Genomic DNA, 24,044 nt, shown 5'->3' on the forward strand with positions numbered 1-24,044 from the left:
TCTGCGTACCACTAAGTCTTTGGCTATAATGCCTTCCTTGGCATTTTGGTTCCCCATTTTTTTCGGTTCTCCTCACCTAGAAGAGACTCCTCAGTCACTTAGACAATGGTCACTTAGACAATGGGCCACAAAGGTTTCTGAACCATTCCACTACTAGCCTCTCTAGGACTTATACGCCAACCAGAAAAACAGACCAAAAACATCAATCCCGGGACACATCCACAACACAATCATCGGATCCATACTTTCATTCTTAAATTCTCTAAAGGATAGAAGGCAGGACTGTCAATTTATCTGAGGGATTCTACTGGTTCAAAGGGACCTGAGCCAGACAACAATCTGTTGAATTACCTGGGGAGCCGACCGCTCGGGGGTGAGGGAGTCTCTTCTATGCAGTGATATAATTAGGTAGAATATAACAGTTATTCTTACCTCAGCGCTGTATATATCACCAACAGAGAGCTTCACTCGTCCCACGTCTTTGACCGGTCGAGCACCCTTGGGTAGATTAACTCAAGGTCCCTGTTCGGGCGCCAGCTGTCGTCACTGAATTTTGGGTCTTCTATCCTTTGGATTACGAGCTCGGAGAGAATGAAGACACAGGACAGGATGTTTGTGTCTAAACATACTCTAAAAACTTTATTACAAAACACAGGGCTAATATACACCCTAAAAGGCAGGAAACGGATTTGCCATATATGGTTCGATTATACAGTTTAGCTGAACAAGCGAAAAAAAGCTAGTTTCTGTATGCTTTAAAATATTTAATTAGACTTATCTAGTTAGCAAGGTCATTTCATCTTTCTGCAAGAACACATTATTGCTACAAGAAGAAACATCTGGCCAGGGAGTATACTTTATCTTCTCCCAATGATACAAGAAGGAACATTCATAGCTGTTGTTTTCACCTAAAATAACTGTCAGACTTATATAGCATAGATTGGGCCTTTAAACTTGAGGGACTCCATCTTCTGCTATAACACTATCCTGTGTGATACTGTCTATTGAGCTGTGTATCTAATCCTATCCTGTGTGATACCATCTGCTGAGCTGTGTATCTAATCCCATCCTGTGTGATACTGTCTGATGAGCTGTGTATCTAATCCTATGCTGTGTGATACTGTCTGCTGAGCTGTGTATCTAATTCTATGCTGTGTGATACTGTCTGCTGAGCCGTGTATCTAATCCTCTCCTATGTGATACTGTCTGATGAACTGTGTATCTAATCCTCTCCTGTGTTCTACTGTCTGCTGAGCTGTGTATCTAATCCTATGCTGTGTGATACTGTCTGCTGAGCTGTGTATCTAATCCTATGCTGTGTGATGCTGTCTGCTGAGCTGTGTATCTAATCCTATGCTGTGTGATACTGTCTGCTGAGCCGTGTATCTAATCCTCTCCTATGTGATACTGTCTGATGAACTGTGTATCTAATCCTCTCCTGTGTGATACTCTCTGCTGAGCTGTGTATCTAATCCTCTCCTGTGTGATATTGTCTGCTGAGCTGTGTATCTAATCCTCTCCTACGAGAGTCCCTATCCACATTCTACAAGTACTCAACAACAGGCCCAGCCGATCTAACCTACCCGTCGCACCTGAGAAGGAAGATTAATTTCAATCATCAAATTTCTTTCTATGTTTTATGTTTTTATCATATTAGCCTGGAGCATTTTTAAAGAAATTTGTACACTAATCCTGGTGATACATATCACCCTTTTAAAACTTATTTTTTTTCCCACCCCCATATATTTTATATTTTATATCTTAATAAAAGCTTCAAGCAAATTAAGTTATCCACCTCTGGTTTTCTTTCTCCAAACCCACTACCATTAGCGCGAATTTACACAATTATCTTAACCCTAGAACAAAAGATCCTCTAAAGCTAGACATCATGCTGCGATCCAAAGAAATTCAGGACCAAATGAGAAGCAAAGTAATTGAGATCTATCAGTCTGGAAAAAGTTCTAAAGCCGTTTCTAAAGATTTGGGACTCCAGCGAACCACAGTGGGAGTTATTATCCACAATAGGCGAAAATATGGAACAATGGTGAACTTTCCTAGGCGTGGCCGGCTGATCAAAATTACCCCAAGAGCGCAGCAACGACTCATCCAAGAGGTCACAAAAGACCCCACAACAACATCCAGAGAACTGCAGGTCTCACTTGCCTCAGTTAAGGACAGTGTTCATGACTCCACCATAAGAAAGAGACTGGGCAAAAATGACACGCATAGCAGAGTTCCAAGACAAAAACCACTGCTGAGCAATAAGAACAAAGGCTCATCTCAGTTTTGGCAGAAAACATCTTGATGATCGCCAAGACTTTTGGGAGAATACTCTGTGGACTGACAAGACAAAAGTTGAACTTTTTGGAAGGTGTATGTCCCATTACATCTGGCGTAGAAGTAACACTGCATTACAAAAAAGGAACATCATACCAACAGTAAAATATGGTGGCGGTAGCGTGATGGTCTGGGACTGTTATGCTGCTTCAGGACCTGGAAGACTTGCTGTGGTAAATGGAACCATGAATTCTGCTGGTTAACCAAAAAATCCTGAAAGAGAATGTCCGGCCATCTGTTCATGACCTCAAGCTGAAGTGCACTTGGGTTATGCAGCAGGACAATGATCCAAGACACACCGTTAAGTCCACCTCTGAATGGCTTAAGGAAAACAAAATTAAGACTTTGCAGTGGCTTAGTCAAAGTCCTGAACTTAAGAAAGCGGTTCATGCTCGGAAACCCTCCAATGTGGCTAAATTACAACAATTTTGCAAAGATGAGTGAGCAAAAATTCCTCCAGAGTGTTGTAAAAGACTCATTGTCAATTATCCCAAACACTTGATTGTAGTTGTTGTTGCTGAGGGTGCTTCAACCAGTTATTAGGTTTAGAGGGCAATCACTTTTTCACACAGGGCCCTGTAGGTTTGGATTTCTTTTTCCCTTAATAATTAGGATCTTCATTTAAAAACTGCATTTTGTGGTTACTTGTGTTATCTTTGTCTAATATTAAAATTTGTTTTGAGATCTGAAATATTTAAGTATGACAAACATGCAAAAGAATGAGAAATCAGGAAGGGGCAAACAACTTTTCACACATACACATATACATATATATATATTCATCCCACAATGTCACATTCATGGTAGAAGAGAGGGATTGGTAAGATGGGACAACCATTACAAACCAGCCACCTGATCAGACGTTATTGAACACCTTTCCAGAAGCTTTAATCAATCTTATCTACTGTTATTTTCTGAAGAGAGGAAACAAATGTCCTAAAAATAAAAAAATATAAAAATGAAAGTTAAAAAAAGGTTAAAAATAATAATAGTCTCACCTCCACTATGAGCATTTTTTGCTCTTCTAATAATCCAAGCTTTCCTAATTGTTCTTCTATTTGCTCCTGCGTCTTCATATTCCTCTCCAGCACAAATGATGCATGCTGGGGCTGTAAGAGCTGTAATAGAAGCCTAGAAGAACCATCAGAGGTCAGGCCCATCTGGTTACAGAAAGAACACAGATACACGCTGTATAAGACAATGGGATGGAAACAAGATTTTAAAAGGAGTTATCAAACACTTTTATACTCCACTGGATAGGTCATTAATATAAGATAGGTGGGGGTCCAACCATCGGCCCCCCGATGATCAGCTGTCATCACCTCTGGCAAGATGCAGGCAATGTTCAAAGTGGAACAAAACCTCTCCGTACACTGCGGCCGCTGCCGGGTGCAGACCAGCTATTGAGGAGTACCGGAGGTGATCTGCAGCACCAGGCAGTGGCCACTGGGGTGCGCTCTGTTCACAAGTTACATCCGGCCATTGCCAGAGCTATAAACAGCTTATTGGTGGGGAGCCAAGAGTCGGACCTACAACGATCTGATATAGACCACCTATTTTATGCATAAATCATCTGCATTAAAGTATTAGAGAACGTCTTTAAGAGCCCGGCATTTTCAGAGCCAAACTTCAGTGAACATCTAATAACCAATTACAATGTCTTTCTTAGGACTCGTTCACACGAATGTATTTTCAGTAGGAAAGTTGTCTGTGGAACAAATGGACGGCGCTCAGACCAATGGGATTCAATGGGAAAGTGCAGAGGAGTCATTTTTCTTTTTTGTCACTGATCGAATCTGTGTGTGAGCAAAAAATAAAGAAAGAAAATGGCAGCATGTCCTCGTTTCATCCGTCAGACAAGATTCACCCATTCAAGTCTATGGGTACAGAAAAAAATCTGCTTTTTACAGATACATTGCAATCCTGTAGCCCTGGAAACTGTAAATGGTTAAAAAGCCAGATTAGATCTGGACTGCACATGGACGACAAGTGAGGAAAGAATTCTCCCACTTTTCTGGATGAAACTCTGAATGATATTTTATCTGCTTGTGTGAACAGGCCCTTAGAGGTCTCGACAAGACGGAGGAGCTGATCCAGAGTGTCCAGGTAAAGCTAGCAGTCCAGGTAATGGCGGATACGGAGGCAACCATCCACATCGTGCTCCATGCCCTTCTAATCTGACCTCCGTGACAGTGATGCTCAGTGTAAAGCCTGAGCTCAGGAGATGTGGGCTCGGACCCTGTTCAGACACACTGGAACTGATCAATCTCCATTCAACATTATGAACGTAAAACTGGAGCACTGGCCCCACTCAAATATATTGTATTATGGTCAAATCATTCACTTTAGGAGCTGAGTGCTGTGTAATAGAGGAGGATAAGGCCCCCTGTATACAGCCATCTATTCTCTGATAGGCGAGAGGGAAGAGACGTCATCTCCTCCTTTCTGATAATGTCCCCTGTATCCTGCTGACAGTGATTGTGCCATCCCAGCAGGTGACACTAGAGCCGCTCCCCGCTCTTAGGCTATGTGCCCATGTAAAACCGTCTGCCATGCAAAGCAATGTGAATTGGGATGTGCTGTGCACATGATGCGCTAATTAGCGCGCCGAATTCACATTGCGTTGCAAAACGCAGCATGACCATTTCTACCGCGATTACGCGGCCATTGAAAAGCAGCAAACCCGCAGGTATATGTGGATTTACTGCGTTTCAATTAAATTCAATGGCCGAGAATTTGCAGCGTAATCGGGGTGCGTGTGGTACCCAGGATGAAGAAGAGACTACAACTCCTCTTCATCCCGGCTACCAAGCGGTGAAAAAAAGAAATAAATAAGTTAAAAATAAATAAACCTGTATACTCACCTCTCCGGTCTGCTCCCGGCGGCGATCCTCTCTCCTCGGCGTCCAGCGGTGTACTGGCAGGACCTGCGGTGACGTCATCTAGTCAGCTGATGGTCACACGACCGCTGACGTCAGCGGTCAGGTGATGGTCGCGTGACCATCAGCTGACTAAATGACGTCACCGCAGGTCCTGCCAGTATACCGCGGGACGCTGAAGAGAGAGAACACCGCCGGGAGGAGACTGGAGAGGTGAGTATACAGGGTTTTTTTTATTTTTAACTTTTTAATTCTTTTTTTTTGTTACTATAGATGCAGCATTTAAAGCATCTAAGTTGGTCACACAATATAAATCCATGCCGGTTGCCGGTTGCATGGATTTATATTGTGCAACCAATTTGTCAAGCACTTTCCAGGTGATGCTCAAAATCACTTGGAAAAGTGCTTGAAAAAACGCTGAAAAAACACTTCTCTCTGGCAGAAAAAATGCATGGAAATCTGCATGTAAATCTGCTACGTGGGCACATAGCCTTAGCGTGTATGTGCTGTACTTATCATTCAGGACTGTGCAAAGATCTGCCTGTGACCAAAAGAACAACAAGGCTGTGTGCACACGCTGCAGATTTGGTGCGTTTTTCAATGGAACAGGCTGCCACGAGAGGTGGTGAATTCTCCTTCAATGGAAGTCTTCAAACAGAGGCTGGACAGACATTTGTCTGAGATGCTTTAGTGAATCCTGCATTGAGCAGGGGTTGGACACTAGGACCCTGGAGGTTCCTCCAATTCTAATGTTCTAGGATTCTATGTATAAACACCAGCTGCAATCTTCCATGGAGAAGTAACTGTGGTTTCAGGAGAACTTGCAGCAGAAGGTCTGTGCCTTCCGCTAGCTCCTCCCCCTTCCGCTAGCTCCTCCCCTTCCTTCTGTAAAGAGTATTAATAGCACTAACTGTCATCTATCTCACTAATAGGAAAGTTTGTCTTCACTGAATACAGATTTTACAGATGTTACCGCGAATTGAGACTGAAAGATCAATCCAGCAGGAAAAAGAAGACTTCTCTGATAAGATTATAAAATTACTTGTTTTCATGTGTAATATTAATTTACAAAACAAAAATTAAAACAACGGTTATTCTTTAACTAATAAAGCACTTAGGACACGGATTCATTAAGACTGGCCATATTCAAGCTGCTCTTGATGAGGGAGCGTGCTGGAGTCAGACGGTCCAGATTCATTAAGTGGAGCATGAATTATGCACTTCTGACAAGTGGTGTGTGCACCTTGCCACAAATCTTACTCCAGTCACGGACTGGAGTAAGATTTCTGGTGTAAGGGAAGCCACAGTTCGCTATGAATTAGACAAGCTGTGGTGCCACACTTCCATCCTGCCCCAACTCTGCCCATTTTGGTGAAGCTGCGCAAAACTGACGTGAAAACACCAACTCAACAATGTACGAGGTTTATGAAGCGGAGCCGCGCGTGGACAAGGTGTGCAGAGCGGAGCCACGCGTGTACGAGGTGTATGAAGCGGAGCCGTGCGTGGACAAGGTGTGCGGAGTGGAGCCCCGCGTGTACGAGGTGTACGGAGCGGAGCCGCGCGTGTACTAGGTGTGCGGAGCGGAGCCGCGGGTGTACGAGGTGTACAGAGCAGAGCCGCGCATTTATGAGGTGTGCGGAGCAGAGCCACACGTGTACGAGGTGTGCGGAGCGGAGTCGCGCGTGTACGAGGTGTGCAGAGCAGAGCAGCGCATGTACGACGTGTAAGGAGCGGAGACGCGCGTGTACGAGGTGTGCGGAGCAGAGTCGCGCGTTTACGAGGTGTGCAGAGCAGAGCAGCGCATGTACGACGTGTAAGGAGCGGAGACGCGCGTGTACGAGGTGTGCAGAGCAGAGCCGCGAATGTACAATGTGTACGGACCGAGGCCGCGCAAGTACGAGGTGTACGGAGCGAAACTGCGCAAGTACGAGGTGTGCGGAGAGGGGCCGCGCGTGTACGAGTTTTACGGAATGGAGACGCGCGTGTACGAGTTGTACGGAGCGGAGACGAGCGCGTCTGATGTGTGCGAAACGGAGCCACGCGTGTACGAGGTGTATGGAGCAGAGCTGCGCATTTACGAGTGTGCGGAGCGGATCCGCGCTTGTACAAGGTATACTGAGCGGAGCTGTGCGTGTACGAGGTGTGCAGAGCGGAGGCGCGCGTGTATGAGGTGTATAGAGCGGAACTGTGCGTGTACGAGTTGTGCGGAGCAGAGCCGCGCGTGTACGAGGTGTGTGGAGCGGAGACACGCGTGTACAAGGTGTGCGGAGTGGAGCCGCGCGTGTACGAGGTGTGCAGAGCAGAGCCGTACGTGTACGAGGTGTGTGGAACAGAGCCGCGCGTGTACGAGGTGTGTGGAGCAGAGCCGCACGTGTAAGAGGTGTGCGGAGCAGAGCCGCGCGTGTACAAGGTGTGCGGAGCAGAGCTGCACATGTACGAGTGTGCGGAGCGGAGCCAATCGTGTACAAGGTGTGCGGAGCAGAGCCGCGCGTGTATGAGCTGTACAGAGAGGAGCCGTGCATGTACGAGGTGTGCAGAGCGGAGCTGCACGTGTACAAATTGTATGGAGCGGAACCATGCGTGTACAAGGTGTACGGAGCAGAGCCAATCGTGTATGAGTTGTACGGAGCGGAGCCGCATGTATACGAGGTGTGCGGAGCGGATCCGCGCGTGTACAAAGTGTACAGAGAAAAGCCGCGCGTGTACGAGCTGTACGGAGCGGGCCGCACGTGTACGAGGTGTACGGAGCAGAGCAGCGCGTGTACGAGTGTGCGGAGCGGATCCACGCGTGTACAGGGTGTACAGAGCGGAGCTTAGCGTGTACGAGGTGTGCAGAGCGGAGCCGTGCGTGTACGGGGTATGTGGAGCAGAGCCGCGCAAGTACGAGGTGTGGAGAGGAGAAACGCGTGTACGAGGTGTGTGGAGTACAGCCGCGCGTGTACGAAGTGTGCGGAGCGGAGTCGCGCGTGTACGAGGTGTGCAGAGCAGAGCCGCACATGTACGAGTGTGCGGAGCGGAGCCAATCGTGTACTAGGTGTGCGGAGCGGATCCGCGCGTGTACAAAGTGTATGGAGCGAAGCCGCGCGTGTATGAGCTGTACGGAGCGGAGCCGTGCATGTACGAGGTGTGCAGAGCGCAGACATGCGTGTACGAGGTGTGCGGAGCGGACCCACGCGTGTACGAGGTGTGCGGAGCAGAGCCGCAAGTGTACGAGTGTACGGAGCTTAGCCGCTAGTGTACAAGGTGTACGGAGCGGAGCCGCGCGTGTACGAGGTGTATAGATCGGAGACACGCGTGTATGAGGTGTGTGGAGCGGATCCGTGTGTGTACAAGGTGTACGGAGTGGAGCCGCGCGTGTAGGAGCTGTACGGAGCGGAGCCGCGCGTGTACGAGGTGTATAGAGCGGAGACACGCGTGTATGAGGTGTGTGGAGCGGATCTGTGTGTGTACAAGGTGTACGGAGTGGAGCCGCGCGTGTAGGAGCTGTACGGAGCGGAGCCGCGCGTGTACGAGCTGTACGGAGCAGAGCCGCGCGTGTACGAGCTGTACGGAGCGGAGCCGCGCGTGTACGAGCTGTACGGAGCGGAGCCGTGCGTGTACGATGTGCAGAACGGAGCTGCGCGTGTACAAAGTGTATGGAGCGGAACCGTGCGTGTACGAGATATGCGGAGCAGAGCTGCGCATGTACGAGTGTGCGGAGTCACGCGTGTACGAGGTGTGCAAAGCGGAGTTGCGCGTGTACGTGGTGTGCGGAGTGGAGCCGCGCATGTACAAGGTGTGCGGAGCGGAGCCGCGCATGTACGAGGTGTGTGGAGCGGAGCCGTGTGTGTATGAGGTGTACACAGCAGAGCAGCGCGTGTACGAGTGTGTGGAACGGATCCGCGCATGTACGAGTGTGCGCAGCGGAACCGCGCGTGTACGAAATGTGCAGAGCGGAGCCGCGCATGTAAGAGGTGTGTGGAGCGGAGACACGCGTGTACGAGGTGTGTGGAGCTGAGCCGCGCGTGTACGAGGTGTGCGGAGCGGAGCCGCGCGTGTACGAGTTGTACGGAGCGGAACCTTGCATGTACGAGGTGTGCGGAGCAGAGCTGCGCTTGTACGAGCTGTACGGAGCGGAACCTTGCATGTACGAGGTGTGCGGAGCAGAGCTGCGCTTGTACGAGGTGTGCGGAGCGGAGCCACGCGTGTACGAGGTGTACAGATCAGAGCAGCGCGTGTACGAGTGTGCGGAGCGGAGTCGCGCGTGTATGAGGTGTACGGAGCAGAGCCATGCGTGTACGCGGTGTACGGAGGGGTATTGCGCGTCTATGAGGTGTACGGAGCAGAGCCGCGCGTGTACGAGGTGCATAGAGCGGAGCCGCGCTTCTACGAGTTGTACGGAGTTGAGCCGCACATGTACAAGGCGTACGGAGCAGCGTCGCGTGTGTACGATGTGTGCGGAGCAGAGCCACCCATGTACGAGGTGTACAGAGCAGAGCAGCATGTGTACGAGTGTGCAGAGCTGGAGAGGAGCCGCGCGTGTACGAGATGTACGGAGCGAAGCAACGCATTTACGAGGTGTACGGAGCGGAGCCACATGTGTACTAGGTGTACGGAGCAGAGCCGCGCATGTACAAGGTGTGCGGAGCGGAGCCGCATGTGTACGAGGTGTACAGAGCAGAGCAATGAGTGTACGAGTGTGCGGAGCAGATCCGCGCTTGTACTAGGTGTACGGCGTGGAGCCGCACGTGTACTAGCTATACGGAGCATAGCTGTGCATGTACGAGGTGTACGGAGCAGAGCCGCACGTGTACGAGTGTGCAGAGCGGAGCCGCGCATGTACGAGGTGTACAGAGCAGCGTGTGTACGAGTTTGCGGAGCAGATCCGCACGTGTACAAGGTGTACGGAGCGGAGCCGCGCATGTACAAGCTGTACGGAGCGGAGCCGCGCGTGTACGAGCTGTACAGAGCGGAGCCGCGCGTGTAAGAGGTGTACGGATCAGAGCTGCGTGTGTACGAGTGTGCGGAGCGGAGCCGCACGTGTATGAGGTGTACGGAGCGGAGCCGCGAGTTTACGAGGTGTACGGAGCGGAGCCACGCATTTACGAGGTTTACAGAGCGGAGCCGCGTGTGTACGAGGTGTGCGGAGCCGCACGTGTACGACATTTAAGGAGTGGAGCCGTGCGTGTACGAGCTGTACGGAGAGGAGACGTGCGTGTACGAGGTGTGCAGAGCGGAGCCCAGCGTGTATGAGGTTGTGGAGCAGAAACACACGTGTACGAGGTGTGCGGAGCGGAGCCGTGCGTGTGCGAGGTGTACGGAGCGGAGCCGTGCGTGTGCGAGGTGTACGGAGCGGAGCCACGCGTGTATGAGGTGTACGGAGCGGAGCCGCACGTGTACTACGTGTAAGGAGCATAGTCACGCGTGTAAGAAGTGTGCAGAGCGGAGCCGCGCATGTACGAGGTGTACAGAGCGGATCCGCAAGTGTACGAGCTTCACGGAGCGGAGCCGAGCGTGTACGAGTTGTACGGAGCGGAGTCGCGCATGTACGAGTGTTTGAAGCGGAGCTGCGTGTGTAAGAGGTGTACACAGTGGAGCCGAGTGTGTACGAGGTGTACGGAGCTGAGTCGCGCTTGTATGATGTGTGCGGAGCAGAGCCGCGCGTGTACGAAGTGTATGGAGCAGACTCGCGCGTGTACGAGTGTGCGAAACGGAGCTGCGTGTGTACGAGGTGTACAGAGTGGAGCCAAGTGTGTACGAGGTGTACGTAGCTGAGTCGCGCTTGTATGATGTGTGCAGAGCATAGCCGCGCGTGTGCGAGGTGTACAGAGCAGCGCGTGTACGAGTGTGCAGAGCTGGAGCGGAGCTGCACGTGTACGAGATGTACGGAGCGAAGCCACGCGTTTACGAGGTGTACGGAGAGGAGCCACGCGTGTACGAGGTGTACAGAGCGGAGCCGCGCGTGTACGACCTGCACGGAGCGGAGCCGAGCGTGTACGGAGCTGAGTTGCGCGTGTACGAGTGTGCAGAGTGGAGCCGAGTGTGTACAAGGTGTACGGAGCGGAGTCGTGCTTGTATGATGTGTGCGGAGCGGAGCCACGTGTGTACGAGGTGTGCGGAGCAGAGCCGCACGTGTACGAGTGTGTGGAGCTTAGCCGCTCGTGTACGAGGTGTACGGAGCGGAGCCACCCATGTACGAGGTGTATGGAGCGGAGACACGCGTGTATGAGGTGTGCGGAGCGGATCCATGCGTGTACAAGGTGTACGGAGTGGAGCCGCACGTGTAGGAGCTGTAAGGAGCAGAGCCGCGCATGTACGAACTGTACGGAGCGGAGCCGTGTGTATACGACGTGTGCAGAGCGGAGCTGCGCGTGTACAAAGTGTATGGAGCGGAACCGTGCGTGTACGAGGTGTGCGGAGCAGAGCTGCGCGTGTACGAGTGTGCGGAGCCGCACGTGTACAAGGTGTGCAAAGCAGAGCCGCACGTGTATGAGGTGTGCGGAGCGGAGCCGCGCATGTACGTGGTGTGTGGAGCGGAGACACGCGTGTACGGGGTGTGTGGAGCGGAGCCGTGCGTGTACAAGGTGTGCGGAGCGGAGCCACGCGTGTACGAGGTGTGTGGAGCGGAGCCGTGCGTGTTCGAGGTGTACAGAGCAGAGCACTGCGTGTATGAGTGTGCGGAGCGGATCCGCACGTGTACGAGTGTGCGCAGCGGAGACGCACGTGTACGAAATGTGCAGAGCAGAGCAGCGCGTGTACGAGGTGTGTGGAGCGGAGACACGCGTGTACGAGGTGTGTGGAGCACAGCCGCGCATGCATGAGGTGCGCGGAGCGGAGCGGATCCGCACGTGTACAAGGTGTACGAAGCGGATCCGCACGTGTACAAGGTGTACGAAGCGGAGCCGCGCGTGTACGAGCTGTACGGAGAGGAGCCGCGCGTGTACGAGCTGTACGGAGCGGAACCGTGCATGTACGAGGTGTGCAGAGCGGAGCCGCACGTGTACGAGGTGTGTGGAGCAGAGACACGCGTGTACGAGGTGTGTGGAGCAGAGCCGCACGTGTACGAGGTGTGTGGAGCGGAGTCGAGCGTGTACGATGTGCGTGGAGCTGAGCCACGCGTGTATGAGGTGTGCCGAGCGGAGCCGCGCATGTACGAGGTGTACGAAGCAGAGTCGCGCGTGTACGATATGTGCAGAGCGGAGCCACGCGTGTATGAAGTGTACGGAGAAGAGCCGCGCTAGTACCAGTGTGCGGAGCGGATCTGCGCGTGTACAAGGTGTACGGAGCAAAGCCACGCGTTTACGAGGTGTGCGGAGTGGAGCCGCACGTGAACGACGTGCAAGGAGCTGAGCCGCGCGTGTACGAGGTGTACGGAGCGGAGCCACGCTTGTACGAGGTGTACGGAGCGGAGCCGCGCGTGTTCGAGGTGTACAAAGCGGAGCCACGCGTGTAGGAGGTGTATGGAGCAGAGTCTCCAGTGTACGAGTCTGCGGAGCGGAGCCGCGTGTGTACGAGGTGTACAAAGCGGAGCCACGCGTGTAGGAGGTGTATGGAGCAGAGTCTCCAGTGTACGAGTGTGCGGAGCGGAGCTGCGTGTGTATGAGATGTAAAGAGCAGAGCCGCGCATGTACGAGTGTGCGGAGCGGAGCCGCGAGTGTAAGAGGTGTACAGAGCAGAGTCACGCGTGTATGAGGGGTACGGAGCAGAGCTGCGCATGTACGAGGTGTACGGAGCAGAGCCGCGCATGTACGAGTGTGCGGAGCGGAGCCGCGCGTGTACGAGTGTGCGGAGCCGCGGGTGTACGAAGTGTACAGAGTAGAGCCGCGCGTGTACGAGTGTGCGGAGCGGAGCCGCGTGTGTACGAGATGTAAGGTGCAGAGCTGCGCGTGTATGAGTGTGCGGAGCGGAGCCGCGAGTGTACGAGGTGTTCGGAGCAGTCACGCGTGTATGAGGTGTACGGTGCAGAGCCGCGCGTGTACGAGGTGTACGGAGCAGAGCTGCGCGTGTACGAGTGTGCGAAGCGGAGCCGCCCGTGTGCGGAGCGGAGCCGCGCGTGTACGAGGTGTACAGAGCAGAGCCGCACGTGTACGAGGTGTACAGAGCAGACCAGCGAGTGTACGACGTGTAAGGAGCGGAGCCACGCGTGTACGAGGTGTATGGAGCGGAGCCGCACGTGTACGAGGTGTGCAGAGCGGAGCCGCGCATGTACGAGGTGTGCAGGGCAGAGCCATACGTGTACGAGGTGTACAGAGCAGAGCAGCGCATGTACGACGTGTAAGGAGCGGAGCCACGCGTGTACGAGATGGAGCGAAACCGTGCGTGTATGAGGTGTGCGGAGCAGAGTCGCGCATTTACAAGGTGTGCAGAGCAGAGCAGCGCGTGTACGAGGTGTACGGAGCGGAACCGCACGTGTACGATGTGTGCGGAGCGGAGTGGAGAAGCAGGTGTACGGAGAGACGCCGCCAAGTACGAGGTGTACGGAGCAAAACTGCGCAAGTACGAGGTGTACGGAGCGTAGACGCGCGTGTACAAGGTGTGCGGAGCAGAGCAGCGCGTGTACGAGTGTTCAGAGTGGAGCGGAGCCGCGCATGTACGAGGTGTACGGAGCGGAGCCACGCTTGTATGAGGAGTACGGACCGTAGCCACGCGTTTACGGAGCAGAGCCGCGCGTGTTCGAGGTGTACAGAGCGGAGCCGCGCGTGTACGAGTGTGCGGAGCGGAGCCGCGTGTGTACGAGATGTAAGAGCAGAGCCGCGCGTGTACGAGGTGTACGGAGCAGAGTCACGCGTGTACAAAGCAGAGCTGCACGTGTACGAGGTGTACGAAGCAGAGCCGCGCGTGTACGAGTGTGTCGAGCGGAGCCGCACGTTTACAAGGTGTACGGAGCGGAGCCACACATGTACGAATTGTACGGAGCTGAGCCGCGCGTGTACAAGGCGTACGGAGCGGCGTCGTACGTGTACGATGTGTGCGGAGCAGAGCCGCCTGTGTACGAGATGGGCAGAGCGGAGCCGCGCGTGTTCGAGGTGTACAGAGCAGAGCAGCACGTGTACGAGTGTGCCGAGCTGGAGAGGAGCCGCACGTGTACAAGGTGTACGGAGCGAGACCGCACAAGTACGAGGTGTGCGGAGCCGCCCGTGTTCGAGGTGTACAGAGCAGAGCGTGTACAAGTGTGCAGAGCTGGAGCGGAGCGCGGCGTGTACGAAATGTACAGAGTGAAGCCACATGTGTACGAGGTGTACGGAGCAGAGCCGCGGGTGTACGAGTGTGCGGAGCGGATCCGCTTGTGTACAAGGAGTACGAAGCGGATTCGCATGTGTACAAGGTGTACGGAGCGAAGCCACGCGTGTACGAGGTGTACGGAGTGGTGCCACATGTGTACGAGGTGTACGGAGCAGAGCCGCGAATGTACGAGTGTGCGGAGCGGATCATCATGTGTACAAGGTGTACGGAGCGGCGTCACGCGTGTACGATGTGTGCGGAGCAGAGCAGCGCTTGTACGATGTGTGCGGAGCTGGAGCGGAGCCGAGCGTGTACAAGATGTACGGAGCGAAGGCACGCGTGTATGAGTTGTACAGAGCGGAGCCACATGTGTACGAGGTGTACGGAGCAGAGCCGAGCGTGTACGAGGTGTTCGGAGCGGAGCCGCGCGTGTACGAGGTGTACAGAGCAGAGCAGCGCGTGTACGAGTGTGCGGAGCGGATCCGCACGTGTACAAGGTGTACGGAGCGGAGCCGCGCGTGGACGAGCTGTAAGGAGAGGAGCCCCCGTGTACGAGCTGTAAGGAGAGGAGCCGCACGTGTACGAGCTGTACGGAGCGGAGCCGAGCGTGTACGAGGTGTATGGAGCGGAGTCGCGCGTGTACGAGTGTGCGAAGCGGAGCCGCGTGTGTACGAGGTGTACAGAGTAGTTTGCACGAGTTGTACGGAGCGGAGTCGCGCATGAATGATGTGTGCGGAGCGGAGTCGCGCGTGTACGAGGTGTATGGAGCAGAGCCGCGCAATTACGAGTCTGCGGAGCGAAGCTGCGCGTGTACGAGGTGTGCGGAGCCACGCCTGTACGAGGTGTACAAAGCAGAGCAGTGCATGTACAAGTGTGCGGAGCGGAGTCGCACGTGTACGAGGTGTACGGAGCTGAGCCACGCGTGTACGAGGTGTACGGAGCGCAGCCGCATGTGTACTAGGTGTACAGAGTGGAGCCGCACATGTACGAGTTGTATGGAGCTGAGTCGCGCGTGTACAATGTGTGCAGAGCAGAGCCACGCGTGTACAAGATGTGCAGAGCGGAGCCGCGGGTGTACGAAGTGTACTGAGCAGAGCAGCGCGTGTACGAGTGTGCGGAGCTGGAGCGGAGCCGCGCGTGTACGAGATGTACGGAGCGGAGCCACGCGTGTACAAGGTGTGCGGAGGAGAGCCGCATGTGTACGAGGTGTACAGAGCAGAGCAGCGCGTGTACGAGTGTGCAGAGCGGAGTTGCACGTGTACGAGGTATAAGGAGGGGAACCGCGCGTGTACAAGGTGTGCGGAGCCACGCGCGTACGAAGTGTACGGAGCAGAGCCGCGCGAGTACGAGTGTGCAGAGCCGCGTGTGTACGAGGTGTGAGGAGCGGAGCCGTGCGTGTACGACGTGTAAGGAGCGAAGCCGCGCGTGTACGAGGTGTATGGAACGGAGCCATGCGTGTACGAGGTGTGCGGAGCGGATCCACGCGTGTACAAGGTGTACGGAGCGGAGCCGCGCGTGTATGAGGTGTGCGGAGCGGAGCCACGCGTGGACGAGGTGTACGGAGCAGAGCCGCGCGTATACGAGGTGTGCAGAGCGTAGTTGTGCGTTACGAGGCATGTGGAGCGGAAACACGCGTGTACGAGGTGTACGGAGCGGAGCTGCGCGTGTACGAGGTGTGCGGAGTGGATCCGCGTGTGTACAAAGTGTACGGAGCGGAGCCGCGCGTGTACGAGCAGTACAGAGCGGAGCCGCGCGTGTACGAGCTGTATGGAGTGGAGCCGCGCGTGTACAAGCTGTACGGAGCAGAGCCGTGCATGTACGAGGTATGCAGAGCGGAGCTGCGCGTGTACAAAGTGTATGGAGCGGAACCGTACGTGTACGAGGTGTGCGGAGCAGAGCTGCGCATGTACGAGTGTGCGGAGCGGAGCCACGCGTGTATGAGCTGTGCGGAGCAGAGCCGCACGTGTACAAGTGTGCGGAGTGGAGCCGCTCATGTACGGAGCGTAGCCGCACGTGTACGAGGTGTATGGAGCAGAGACACGCGTGTATGAGGTGTGCGGAGCGGATCCATGCGTGTACAAGCTGTACGGAACGGAGCCGCGCGTGTACGAGTTGTACGGAATGGAGCCTGCGTGTAAGAGCTGTACGGAGCGGAGCCGTGCGTGTACGAGGTGTGCAGAGCGGAGCTGCGCGTGTACAAAGTGTATGGAGCGGAGCCGTGCGCGTACGAGCTGTACAGAGTGGAGCCGTGCGTGTACGAGGTGTGCAGAGCGGAGCTGCGCGTGTACAAAGTGTATGGAGCGGAGCAGTGCGTGTACGAGGTGTGCAGAGCGGAGCCGCGCGTGTTCGAGGTGTGTGGAGCAGAGCCGCACGTGTACGAGGTGTCTCTGCATACAGCTGAATTTTACCACCACAAAAGGACTAGGTGGACTCTGGCTAGCAACAGAAAAAAAATTATATTTTTTTTACTGTGCATACAAATCAATTTCACCCCCAAAAACTGATAAGGTGGGCTACTATAGCTTGCGCTATCACACTGGCAAATTATAAAAATATATTTTTGTGTTCTGCACTCAGCTCTGTATAACAGCTGAATTTCAATCCCACAAAATGAAAAGGTGTGCTAGTCTCTATTAAAGCCATAAAAATTAAATAAAAAGTTGAATAAAATGTAACACTAAAGCCAAGTTCACACAACATGAAGACTGCATTTTTTTATGCAGGTGTCCGCACCATACAACAAAATAACAATCTTATTGTGTGTTTGCTGAGTTTCTTTTGAGTTTTCCCCCTTAAAATGTGTTTTGGTGAAGCTGTGAATCTACATTTTTAATACTACAGAAAAACTTAGATTTTTGAGCTTAAAAATGTTTTTTTTTTTTACAGGCTCCACAGAGGCTTATATATATATATAATAAAATGCATGAAATCCGCACAGTTCAGCAGCGTCTTTAGACTCACTGCAGGCGTAGATTTCATTAAATCACATCCACTGCACTTGCACATTTAGGCCGTGTTCAGATGTAGCATAAGTGCTGTGTTTTTTCAGCTGCTTTTTTGGAACAGTCATTTTGCAGCATTTAAATGGCCAAGAAAAGTGGATGTGATTTCATGAAAACGGCTCTGTGGTCTAAAGACGCTGCTGATCTGTACGGTTACGGTTTATTTTACGTCTAGAGGCTTCTATGTGGAAAAAGAGAGAAAACGCATGTAAAAAGACTGCAGGTACCTTAAGAGCAGAATCAAAGCCATTCTGTATTATAACAAAAAATGAACAATGCGGCTTCACATCTGCACCAAAAAACATCAAATAAGGGGGAAAAGGCATAAAAAAATGCAGCAAGTACGCAATAATCAGAGAAGATTGTTATTGTGTAGTTTGGTGTGGACATCTGCAGAAAACAAAAAAAAATACTGTATTTATTCAACATGTGAACACGGCCTTGCAGACACAAAAAAGCCAATGTCAAATAGTGAAGCTACATAAAGATGAGAAAGTGGAATGGACAGAAAATAAATCCATAGATCCTAAGTGAAAGAAGCACGACGCACAGATGACATCATGCCAGCTTCATCAAAAGTCACGCCGGATGAGGTAAGGTTAGTAGTGATGCATGAGCGTGTTCTCTTAACCCTCTCACAGAGCACGCTCAGGTGCTGCCTGAGTATTTTCAGCATCTATGCTCGAGCCGCCGCGGCTGCATGTGTCGCGGCTGTTAGACAGCTGTGACACATGCAGGGATTGCATGTTTGTTAGGCAATCCCTGCATGTGTCACAGCTGTCTAACAGCCCCAGCGGCCCGAGCATAGATACCGAGCACGCCGAAAATACTCGGGCAGCACCTGAGCGTGCTCGGTGAAAGGGTAAACCGAGCATGCTCGTGCAACACTATAGGTAAGAGATTCGTGGCCTCCTGTCCAGCGTCCCAAGAATTGATCCTCTCAGCTCTAGTTCCAACTGTCCCGGATACGGTGAACAGCCCCGTATAAATAAACTAGCTACTGTGAGCGAAATACGCTCTCTTCTATGCCTTCCGAACTCCAAATTAATAAGATTTGTTTTACGAGCGCTCGGGAAATCAATACAGCACAGCCTTGTATGGTGTACTAGAAAAGACTTCTGCTTTATTAGCACATGTGGCACTTTAAATAGGGTCAGAGACAAAGGAATGTTTCCCTCTGACCTATGAACCAATAGTAACCTTAAGGGAGTGAATAGTAATGTGAAACCTCACTGCCCATCAGTGTTACCTGATGACCATTACATAAGAGTGAAAACAAAATGGATACCACAGACAAACAAGATGGATTCTTTTTTCTCACACTACTGAATCCGTTCTACACCCGGGTGGCGAGCATCTTTATTGGTATATGGTCTCCCATGCTGGTATGTGCTGCCCCCCTCCTGGTATTTGTGCTGCCCCCATCATCCTATACTGGGATGCATGGCACCCCTCATCCCCATTGCTGGTATGCATGGCACCCCTCATCCCCATTGCTGGTATGCTTGGCACCCCTCACCCTCCAATCCTAGTATGCGTGGCACCCCTCATCCCTATTCTGGTATGTATGGAGCCCCTCATCCCCCAATCCTGGTATGTATGGCGTCCCTCATCCCCCAATCCTGGTATGCATGGGGCCCCCTCATCCCCCAATCCTGGTATGCATGGGGCCCCTCATCCCCCAATCCTGGTATGTATAGGCCCCTCACCCCGCAATCCTGGTATGCGTGGTACCCCTCATCCCCCAATCCTGGTATGCGTGGTACCCCTCATTCCCCAATCCTGGTATGCGTGGCCCCCCTCATCGCCCAATGCTGGTATGCGTGGCCCCCTCATCGCCCAATCCTGGTATGCATGGCGTCCCTCATCCCCCAATCCTGGTATGCATGGGGCCCCTCATCCCCCAATCCTGGTATGCATGGGGCCCCTCATCCCCCAATCCTGGTATGCATGGGGCCCCTCATCCCCCAATCCTGGTATGTAGGTGCCCCGTATCCCCCAATCCTGGTATGTATGGCGTCCCTCACCCCCCAATCCTGGTATGCATGGCGTCCCTCACCCCCCAATCCTGGTATGCATGGGGCCCCTCACCCACCAATCCTGGTATGCATGGGGCCCCTCACCCCCCAATCCTGGTATGCATTGGGCCCCTCACCCCCCAATCCTGGTATGCATGGGGCCCCTCACCCCCCAATCCTGGTATGCATGGCGTCCCTCACCCCCCCAATCCTGGTATGCATGGCGCCCCTCACCCCCCCAATTCTGGTATGCATGGCGTCCCTCACCCCCCAATCCTGGTATGCATGGCGTTCCTCACCACCCAATCCTGGTATGCATGGCGCCCCTCACCCCCCCAATTCTGGTATGCATGGCGTCCCTCACCCCCCAATCCTGGTATGCATGGCGTTCCTCACCACCCAATCCTGGTATGCATGGCGTCCCTCACCCCCCAATCCTGGTATGCATAGGGCCCTTCACCCTCCAATCCTTGTATGCATGGTGCCCCTCACCCCCCAATCCTGGTATGCATGGCGTCCCTCACCCCCCAATCCTGGTATGCATGGCGTCCCTCACCCCCCAATCCTGGTATGCATGGCGTCCCTCACCCCCCAATCCTGGTATGCATGGCGTCCCTCACCCCCCAATCCTGGTATGCATGGCGTCCCTCACCCCCCAATCCTGGTATGCATGGCGTCCCTCACCCCCCAATCCTGGTATGTGTGTCCCCCTCATCCCTTTCACGCTGCACACACATACAAAAAAATAAACACTTATACTCACCTTTCTTCCCTGTGCTCCAGCGCTGCTGTGTCCTGTTCTGCCGGGGGAGGAGTGCGGCGCCGGAGTACGTGCGTGCTCATACTGCGCTGTCCGGTGCCACTTTGCTGAAGACACACTGCAAATGTGTCTTCAGTAAAATGGCGCCGGATAGCGCTATGCACATGAGCTGATCCGACGCCTCACTCCTGCCCCGGTCTCCGGCGAGAAGAGAAGCGCCGCTGCAACGCTCCTCCCGGTCAAGTAAGTATATAAGTATGGCGCCGGAGAACGCGGTATGTGTTCAGTGTCTCGGCATACCGCGATCTCCGGCGCCATACACTCCTCTTACCTGTAACAGCTCCATGCGTTCTTCTGTCTAGAGCCAGACTGCGCGTCACACATGCGCAGTCTATCAAGGCTTCAGACAGAGGGACGCTTAGCTGATTATATTATAGATATAATTATAACACTGTTTATCAATGTACTATATTTTGTTGCTGTGGTGCTCTTTCAGTCATATTTTGATTTATTTTTTTTATCTGCAGCATGTGGTCAGAAGAGCGGCAGGCACTATCTAGTACCGTCCTCCCGTGTGGTCTGAAGAGCGGCAGGCACAATCTAGTACCGTCCTCCCGTGTGGTCTGAGGCACGGCAGGCTCTATCTAGTACCGTCCTCCCGTGTGGTCTGAGGCACAGCAGGCACAATCTAGTACCGTCCTCTCGTGCGGTCTGAGGCACGGCAGGCACTATCTAGTACCGTCCTCCCGTGTGGTCTGAAGCACGGCAGGCACTATCTAGTACCGTCCTCTCATGTGGTCTGAGGCACGGCAGGCACTATCTAGTACCGTCCTCTCGTGTGGTCTGAGGCATGGCAGGCACTATCTAGTACCGTCCTCCCGTGCGGTCTGAGGCACGGCAGGCACTATCTAGTACCGTCCTCTCGTGTGGTCTGAGGCACGGCAGGCACAATCTAGTACCGTCCTCCCGTGCGGTCTGAAGCACGGCAGGCACTATCTAGTACCGTCCTCCCGTGTGGTCTGAGGCACGGCAGGCACTATCTAGTACCGTCCTCCCGTGCGGTCTGAGGCACTATCTAGTACCGTCCTTCCGTGTGCTCTGAGGCACGGCAGGCACTATCTAGTACCGTCCTCTCGTGTGGTCTGAGGCACGGCAGGCACTATCTAGTACCGTCCTCCCGTGTGGTCTGAAGCACGGCAGACACTATCTAGTACCGTCCTCCCGTGTGCTCTGAGGCACGGCAGGCACTATCTAGTACCGTCCTCTCGTGTGGTCTGAGGCACGGCAGGCACTATCTAGTACCGTCCTCCCGTGCGGTCTGAGGCACGGCAGGCACTATCTAGTACAGTCCTCCCGTGTGGTCTGAAGCACGGCAGGCACAATCTAGTACCGTCCTCTCGTGTGGTCTGAAGCACGGCAGGCACTATCTAGTACCGTCCTCTCGTGTGGTCTGAGGCACGGCAGGCACAATCTAGTACCGTCCTTTCGTGTGGTCTGAGGCACGGCAGGCACTATCTAGTACCGTCCTCCCGTGCGGTCTGAGGCACGGCAGGCACTATCTAGTACCGTCCTTCCGTGTGCTCTGAGGCACGGCAGGCACTATCTAGTACCTTCCTCTCGTGTGGTCTGAGGCACGGCAGGCACTATCTAGTACCGTCCTCCCGTGTGGTCTGAAGCACGGCAGACACTATCTAGTACCGTCCTCCCGTGTGCTCTGAGGCACGGCAGGCACTATCTAGTACCGTCCTCTCGTGTGGTCTGAGGCACGGCAGGCACTATCTAGTACCGTCCTCCCGTGCGGTCTGAGGCACGGCAGGCACTATCTAGTACAGTCCTCCCGTGTGGTCTGAAGCACGGCAGGCACAATCTAGTACCGTCCTCTCGTGTGGTCTGAAGCACGGCAGGCACTATCTAGTACCGTCCTCTCGTGTGGTCTGAGGCACGGCAGGCACAATCTAGTACCGTCCTCTCGTGTGGTCTGAGGCACGGCAGGCACAATCTAGTACCGTCCTCCCGTGTGGTCTGAGGCACGGCAGGCACTATCTAGTACCGTCCGACTTCTTTACAGCACTCTAGGGCATACAGGTGGTGGTCGTACTTTATATGGGGAAAAACAGGTGACAGGTTCCCTTAAGGCTGTGTGCCCACGATGCATTTTTTAAGCAAAAACGCTGCAGAAACGCTTAAAAAATGCATGGTAGAAGGCCTGCCATGTTCCCCAATGATAATCCGCATGTGCTGTGCACATGCTGCGGAAATTTCCGCTGCGGATTATCATTGCGGAAAAAACCATAGCATTACCAATTATTTTGCGGAAGTGCAGCGTTTTCGCCGCCACTTACTTGCATTAGATCGCATGGATTACGCATCACTGTATATGTAGATGCGCATTCCATGCGTTCTAGTGTGTGGATGGTTCCCAGGTATAGAGGAGAGGAGAGGAGACCGTCCTCCGGACCAGGGTACCATAGAAAACTGTAAAAAAAAAAAAGAATAAAATAAAAAATAAATATATATTTACCTTCTGGCGGCCCCCGCTGCACTCCTCCTCTCATGCCGGCAGTTCGCCATGTACTGAAGGACCTGCGCTGACGTCATAGTCATGTGACAGGTCACGCGACGCTGACGTCGGCAGGTCCTTCAGTGTATCGCTGCTGGCAAGGGAGAACGGAGGGAAAGCAGGACACCGGGGGCCATCAGAGGGTAAGTATATATTTATTTTTTGACATTCTCTAGGGTCACAGTATATAAATCCATGCCGTTTGCATGGATTTATATAGTGTGACCAAGTTGACAAGCACTTTCCAAGTGATGCTAAAATCGCTTGGAAAGCGCTTGACAACCCACATGCAGAAATGCAAGTGAAGAATGCTTAAGGCTGAGTGCCCACGTAGCGTTTTTCAAGCGTTTATGCTGCGGAATTTCCGCAGCGGAAACGCTTGTGAAACTCTAGGTAATCCGCACCCCATGGTCCCCAATGGGATTCCGCATGTTCTATGCACATGCTGCGGATTTTTCCACAGCGTTTATGCTGCGTAAAAAAATCCGCAGCATGTCATTTAATTTTGCGGAAGCGCAGCGGAACTCCCGCCATTGACTTGCATTGAGACGCATAGAAACCGCGACTGTACATTTGTACAAGCGGCTTCTATGCGTCTCTATGTGCGGATGGTACCCAGTTCTGGAGGAGAGGAGACTCTCATCCAGACCTGGGTACCATTGTACCTGTAAAAAAAGAATAAAATAACAAATAAAGTTATATTCACCTTTCCGAAGGCTTCTCTCTGAATGCCGACATCGCTGAAGGACCTGCGGTGACGTCACAGTCATGTGACCGCAGGCCCTTCACCGCTCTGTCTCGCGATATGCCGGCAGCCGGGAACCAGCCAGGAAGCAGCGTTGCAGCCACGCCGGGGCCTCGGGGGTGAGTATAGCTTTATTTGTTTTCATTTCTACGGTTCACACTGTATAAATCCATGCTGTTTGCATGGATTTATATAGTGTGACCTAGTTGTCGAGCACTTTCCAAGTGATGCTATCGCCTGGAAAGCGCTTGTCAATCTGCATGCGGAAACGCATGTGAATCCGCATGTGGATCCGCATGTATTCTGCAGGAAAAACGCATGCACAATCTGCCAGGGAGATGCAGAAATGCTGCAGAAATTTTCTGCTTCATTTCTGCATCGTGGGCACATAGCCTTACATCAGCAAGTCCCTAGCAGGAAAACGCATGTATAATCCGCATGCGTTTTTTTCTGCCAGGGAGTTGCAGAAACTCTCAGGATAAAATCCTGAGCATTTCTGCATCGTGGGCACACAGCCTAAAGCAGGTTTTCATCTATGCAGC

This window comes from Phyllobates terribilis, unplaced genomic scaffold, assembly GCF_046119375.1.
Source record: "Phyllobates terribilis strain yellow unplaced genomic scaffold, ASM4611937v1 Scaffold_197__1_contigs__length_3575590, whole genome shotgun sequence".
Lineage (NCBI taxonomy): Eukaryota > Metazoa > Chordata > Amphibia > Anura > Dendrobatidae > Phyllobates > Phyllobates terribilis.